Source organism: Myotis daubentonii, chromosome 17 (genome assembly GCF_963259705.1).
Source record: "Myotis daubentonii chromosome 17, mMyoDau2.1, whole genome shotgun sequence".
In the NCBI taxonomy this organism is placed as follows: domain Eukaryota; kingdom Metazoa; phylum Chordata; class Mammalia; order Chiroptera; family Vespertilionidae; genus Myotis; species Myotis daubentonii.
Window position 1 is genome coordinate 33,090,156 of NC_081856.1, and position 7,103 is coordinate 33,097,258.

A 7,103-nucleotide genomic window follows, 5' to 3' on the forward strand; every position below is an offset into this window, starting at 1 on the left:
GATGGCAGGTGGATTACACCAAACTACTTCCATTATGGAAGGGGACATAGAACAGACACTCTGGATATGAATTTGCCTTCCATGAACACGATGCTTCTGCCAAAACTACCATCTGTGGACTTACAGAATGTCGTATTCCCCATCACCATATTTCACACAACATTGCTTCTGATCAGGGAACTTGCTTCACAGCTAAGGAAGTGTGGCAATGGTCCCTCGCTCATGGAATTCACTGGCCTCAACATGTTCTCCTCCTCTCGCCCGTCCTGAAGCTGGCTTATGGAGGAGTGCCCTGCAGATCTTGTATATGCTCTAAATCATTGTCCAATATATGGGGCTGTTTTTTCCCTTAGCTAAGATGCACTGGTCCAGGAGTGAAAGAATAAAAATGGGAATGGTTCTACTCTCTATTGCTATTAGTGTTCCCCCTAGCAAAATCTTTGCTTCTGGAACCTACAGCCTTAGGCTCTGCTGGTTTGGAAGACTTAGTTCCATTGAGAGAAATGCTTCCACCAGGAGACAAAACAATTATTGCATTGGCCTGGAAATTGAGACTGCCACTCAGCCACTTTGTAATCTTTATGCCTTTGAGTCACCGGGCACAGAAGCGAGTTACAGTACTGGCTGGGATGATTGATATCACTTGCCAAGGAAAAATTGCTACTACAAAATGGAAGTATGAACGATTATGTCTGGAACACAAGCGATCCCTTAGGATCTATTTTTGTTGTACCATGGCCTGTGATTAAAGCCAATGGAAAACTAAAACAACCCAATTTAGGCTGAAGGGCTAATGGTACAGAACCTTTCTAAATGAAGGTTTGGGGTCACCTTGTCAGGCCAAGAGCCATCACCAACTGAGGTGGCTGCTGAGTGCAAAGGGAATAGGTTTTAAAGTTCCAACCACGACCAAGTGACTAGTTGCAGAAACAAGAACTGCAATAGTTATGAGTATTTGTAGCTTATTTTGCTATATGTTTCCATATAGATTAACCACATATTTTTTAACTTCTTCCCTCTCTTATCTCCTTATATTCCAAAATTGGATATATTAATGAGTTGGTTTTGGATCACAGTATTTATGTTATAGAGAATAGCAAAGGAGAAAAGTGAACATCAGGAAGGGGCTTTGAATCTGCTTCTGGAATTAAGTATTAATGTATTTTTAATTGTATGGAGGATAGGTATCTTGTTAGGTGGAAATATGACTTTGTTATTGTCTTAACTTGCTTTAATGAGATAGGTATGGGTGCCAAGTTCACAAGGGGCAGTCACCAGTTATTCAATAAAGCACTAATGTTGCTCTGAAGGTATTTTTTAGATGAGCTGAAAGTCCATAGTCAGGTGAGGAGATTATTCCAGATAACCTTGGTTGGCCAATTCAATAGGTTTAAAAGTCATAAAAGCAGGGCCTTAAAACCTGCAACTTCCCTGAGAGGAGAAGAAATTCGGCCTGTGGATAATACAATAGCTTCAGTCCACGCTGAAGTATTCCAGCCTGCCCTTCCAGATGCCCTGACCTATGGATTTGCCTAACTTGCCCCATAATTGTGTAAGCCACTTTCTTTCAATAAGTGTGTGTGTGTGTATGTGTGTGTATATATATATATATATATATATATATATATATATATATATATATATATATATATATATATTTCTGTCATTACTCTGGTTGAACCTTCCCTACTACAATAGGCATTAAAGAAATTGGATAGATAATGGAAAAAAAGAATGGTTAAGTTAGAAAGAATTAGATGTTATTTATTAGATGTACAATACAGCTGATCTATACAGAAACAATTTTTGAGCTGTAAATATTACTATTAGCTTGAGACAAGACTGGTAAAAGAGGCTAAGAATAAGAGAACAAGAATGATTTTTTATATAGGAAAGATCAAGAAGAACTTAAATAAAAGTAGTACACTGATTGATATTAGAACAAATTTGGTTCTCTTGGTGCAGCTCTTCTCCCTTCCACACAAAGGTGCTTTCTCTGAGTACCTCTTCATGGAAATGACTGATTGATACTGAGGTTTTTGTGTTTCCACCAGAACTAATCAGTCAGGATTGACAACTCCGAGGAAGTCTGAAATAAATATGCAGGATGCATAGTGTTTTTTGGGAAACATTTTTGTTGAAAATTTACTGCTGAGGTTTTGGGAGATTCATATAATCACTATGTAAAAATATTTTCTTTCTCTTTCTGAGCCTACCTTGTGAAAGGTAGTGATGATAATTTCACCTCAACTAAAATTTCTCCCTCTTTTTATTATGACTCCCTATTGACTAGATTATTGCCTGAATTAATGCTGTCTGTTTTATTTTTTTCCAGTCCATGTTTCATTAACTCAATCAAGGGTATGTCCAGATTCTTCCTTCATATTTCTTAGTAAATTTGTCTTACAAGTAACATTAGTTCCTCCCATATACTAGCAATCAATAGATCACAGTTTTAATTTTCCAAGTCATTGTAAGATTTTCATTCCATTGAAGAGTCTTGTAATTGGTCAGTGTGTCGAGTTGAAGGAGAAGTTCTTAGGAACTACCCTATTCCATTTTGAGGACAATAGGAATCCATTTGGTCTCAACCAATATGACTGCTTACTTTTATTGGATTTCTGCAGTTCTTTCTCTTCTAAGCTTTGTTACTGGGACTGTTTTATTTGGATGAGGTTTGTTTGGTCAACTTTTATCCCTAAAATTCCCTGCCCAGTTTAAGTGTCACATCTTTTCGGAATTTTTAACTTATCACCTCAACTAGAAGTGGTGTGTGTGTGTGTGTGTGTGTGTGTGTGTGTGTGTGTGTGTGAATCCCTAGAGTAGTGGTGGCAAGTATGTTACTGTTATAAACATCATGGTGTTCATCTCCCACGCTGGGCTATAGCCTCAGAATCCTTACTAGCATAGCATCTATGAAGCTACTATAATTTCATGGGTTAGCATTAGAAATAAAATATTAATTGTAATACTATCATATTTCTTAGACATGAACTAAACTGTGAATTCCTTGAAGACAAGGCACCAATTCACCTTTATTTTTATATTTCTTATAATAAATAGCACCATGATTTGAATGTTTTATATATATAATTTAATACAGCTATCTCCCATTTATTAATAATAATCTGTTTATCAAGATCAGACAATTGGAATGAAAATGCTAAGCAAGTATTTGTTTCCTTTTTTGTTTGTTTGTTTCCCATTATGTTAAATGGGAAATATCTAGTGAGTTATATGTCAGTCCTGCCAATTTCTAAAAAAACAATAACATTTTAATATATGAGTATCTGTTAAATATTTTTTTAAATTTTCCAGATTATAAAATGTAATTGATATACTTATTAAAAAATAGTTTTTTGCAGTAACATGTTCTTTCTTAGTGCCAGCAATATCTAAGATGAATACCCCCTTTGTTGAGCTTTGGCCTGCTTCTCAAAATGTCTATGTGATTCGGACATTCTATCATTTCTATTTGGAAAATTACTTTTTCCCATGCAATTTGCTAAAAAATGTCATGTTGACTTTTAGAGACATAAGTGTAATTTTTTTTACATAAACATTGGCTGTGTTAAGAGGCAAGTATTTTCTATAAAATTGAGGCATTAAAAATGAGACAGCCTTCTACCAGAAAAATTTTTAACTGTGTAGATATTCTATGTGGTTTTGCTTCACTTGTGTATTAATTCATTTTTAAATTCATTTATTCAACACAGATTTATCGACTAGCTACTACATGTAATATCTCATGGAAGCATTCAGCATGCAAAATATAAATGTCAATTCCTGAAAAATAACTGATAGATAGCCTAATAAATAGTAAACACATATAGGGAAATAATTGCAATAAAAGTTAACACAGTTTCTAGTAATTCGTGAACTCCTAGTTGGAGAAGTTACTAATATTTTCCATAGTGATTATTGACACCTCACAGAAGAGGTGCTTTATGATTTACCTTAAAGACATAACAGGAGCATAACAAATAGACTGATACGAACAATTGTGTTGAGTTACAGTTTTAAAATGTTATCTCTGAGGAACTTTAAGAAATGTTTAATGTCCACACACAAAATGTATATAGGTGAAGGGAGAGAGATGTGACTTAGAAGTTAGTTGGGACTAAAATGAATAGTATATCAAATACTCTGGAAGTTCGGATTTATTTCTTGGGGGTGAGGACCAAATGATGTAGGTGATGTTGGGAGAGAGCTGATAAGGCCTGACTTCCGGAAGAGAGCTGACAACATTGCTGATTATGGATCATAGTAGGAAGATATTATAGACAACTGTTTTTAAACCTACTAAGCTCCATGTATGAGTTACAAAATATCAACTGCTGGTAATTCTTAAAAATGTCCCCAAAAATGTATTTCCATATAATGAAAACTTTCTGAAAGAATGGGACGTATACACAGCCTTGAATAAGGAGAATATTAATATTTTATGAGCTGTTGAGGCCCTATGATTATGCCTTCGTGTCCCATGAAAATCTTTCATGTTCTGCTCAGACCAGGATCTTTAGAGCTGGGCATCTGGAGCAATTGGAGACACACCTCAGGCTCTTCTCTCGATCCCTCTTCTCCAGGCACCTCTTCTTCCACTGAGAGTCTCCTTCAAATTCCTCAGGGGAACTGACCTTCTGCCCTTGTTCCTTAGTCATGCCTGGATAGTCCTTTACTCCAGCAGTGGTCAAAGATAGGTCAAGCTGGTACCCCCACCAGATCTTTGCATGTGATATCATTGAAGTCTAGTTGAAAAGACTTAGAAAGCCAGCCTTGTGCATGCCTTTTCTTGAATTTCTGTGAGAGACAAACTTCAGTTGAATAGTGCTCTGAAGGAACACTTTTGACGCCCAAGGAGTTTCATTTAACTCTACAGCCTCATGCTTCAAAGTGTCAAGTTAAAACTACTGGGGCTTTCTTGGAGCAAAAACAACTCTGAATGTGTGTTGACATGAGAAGAAGTGAAAGAGGTTAGCTAATCCAGAGAAAATTAAGTAGCAAATAAACAAAATGATTCTTCACAACCATATTTAAATGCTCAAGAAGTTCTTTTCTCTTTGCTTTACAATGTAATTCTGTTTTCTGGACAAATAGAAACATAATCATACCTCAAAAGCATTTGGGGTGTTTTACAACCACATGATTCTTTTGAATATAAAACTTCATACTAAGGTATAATATGGCAAAAATATACATATTTATCAACTTAACTCTTATGAATTGGTTATTTTTTAAATGTAAAATGTGATTTTGTTTAAAGGAAAATGTTTAGCAAGTGACTCTTAAGCATTGTAGTTTTGGAATTTTTCAAGTATTAAAGTTGAGAGTAGTGTTTTCATGAATAGGTCCACAAATTTATTCAAAAGAAAATACAAAAAATACTAGTAATTAAGTGAGGAAAAAATTTGCTGAAGATTTTTCTTTTCATCTCTAAGGTGTACTTTATTTGAAAAAACTAAAGTCTTTTTTTTAATAGATAAAAGACATTAAATATTGAAAAAGTAAGTAAATTGGAAAAAATAAAATTAAATATTTGGTGCCCATCAAATGATCTCAAATTGATTACTAGTGTTTTCTACCACTCTAAAATATAAATGTAAATAACTACATAGTTTTCTACTGATTGTGCTGTTTCCATTCTTATTGAAATTATTTTTTTATAATGCTGAAATTTGGAGAGAATTATTAGTATTAAAATAACTTGACTTTGTGAAAAATAGGGGGATGAGAGCATGAGTTGGGGGGGAAGATGGGGGTTTAATGGGGGGGATAAGGACACATTTGTAATACCTTAACTAATAAAGAATTTAAAAAAAGAAAAATGATATCAGTTTATTTATTCAAAGACAATCCAGAGTTGAAGATTATATTTGGTTTTATTAAAAGGAAGCATGCAAACCTTTCAATGCTAATTCATGTTTGTATACTGTTTTAAAAATTTTGCAGTGGTAGGAAAAAAATGTCTTCAATTTACCAATGATTTCCAAGCCTTATAGTATGGGGAAATAGATTCTTTCATACCTTAGATGGGAAGATAAATTGATATAACTGAAATTAAATATAGCTTTGTTTATCTAACTGCAAATGTAAATGCATTACCTCTGTCCCAGCAATTTAATTTCTAGGAATTTATCTTACAGATATACTTTCACATACAGAGAATAATGCATGTAAAAGAGTAGTCATTGAAGCCCTGAAAAATGCATGCCAATGGGGACTGTTTAAATAAGTTATTATAAACTCATCCAATGGAATGTCATGCAGATATTAAAAAGAATAAGATTCATATGCACTGAAATTGAAAAAGCTCTATTTTTATTTTTATTATTATTTTTAAAATATATTTTATTGATTTTTTTACAGAGAAGAAGGGAGAGGGATAGAGAGTTAGAAATATCGATGAAAGAGAAACATCGATCAGCTGCCTCCTGCACACTCCCTACTGGGTATGTGCCTGCAACCAAGGTACATGCCCTTGACCAGAATCGAACCTGGGACCCTTCAGTCCGCAGGCTGATGCTCTATCCACTGAGCCAAACCAGTTAGGGCAAAATTCAAGATATAGAAAGATTTAGTATCATGCTAATATTTATGTGTTAAGAAAGAAATCTATGTATGTACACTGATATGTGTATAGGATATCTGTGGAAGAATATGCAAGGAGCTAGCTAACTGGCTATCTTAGGGGAGAAAAGCTGGGTAGGAATGGAAAATCAAATTACTTTTAATTATATACACTTTAATATAAATTCCAAAAATTTTTAATTAACTCTAAAAAATAAAAACAAAACCTATGGTAGCTATTGGTTTATCTTGTTAACTTAGAAGAATCTTCTTAAAAAATATTTGTTTGTGTTTTGAGGGAAGCTATTAAAGGAAAGTTTAATATTATCTACAGTATATAGAGCAATATTTGTAAGTTCTTTTTTCTACATTATATAGTTTTAATTCAGGCTGCTGTTTCTCCTGTGAATAGAAATGTCATGTTTAGCTTATTTATTTTAGTGACCTTGGTAACTAATGGAGACCACCTCAGAATTATTTTAGTCACGGTCATAGTGTGAAGATTTTTAAATGTATAGTGTAAATGTGTTATGCGG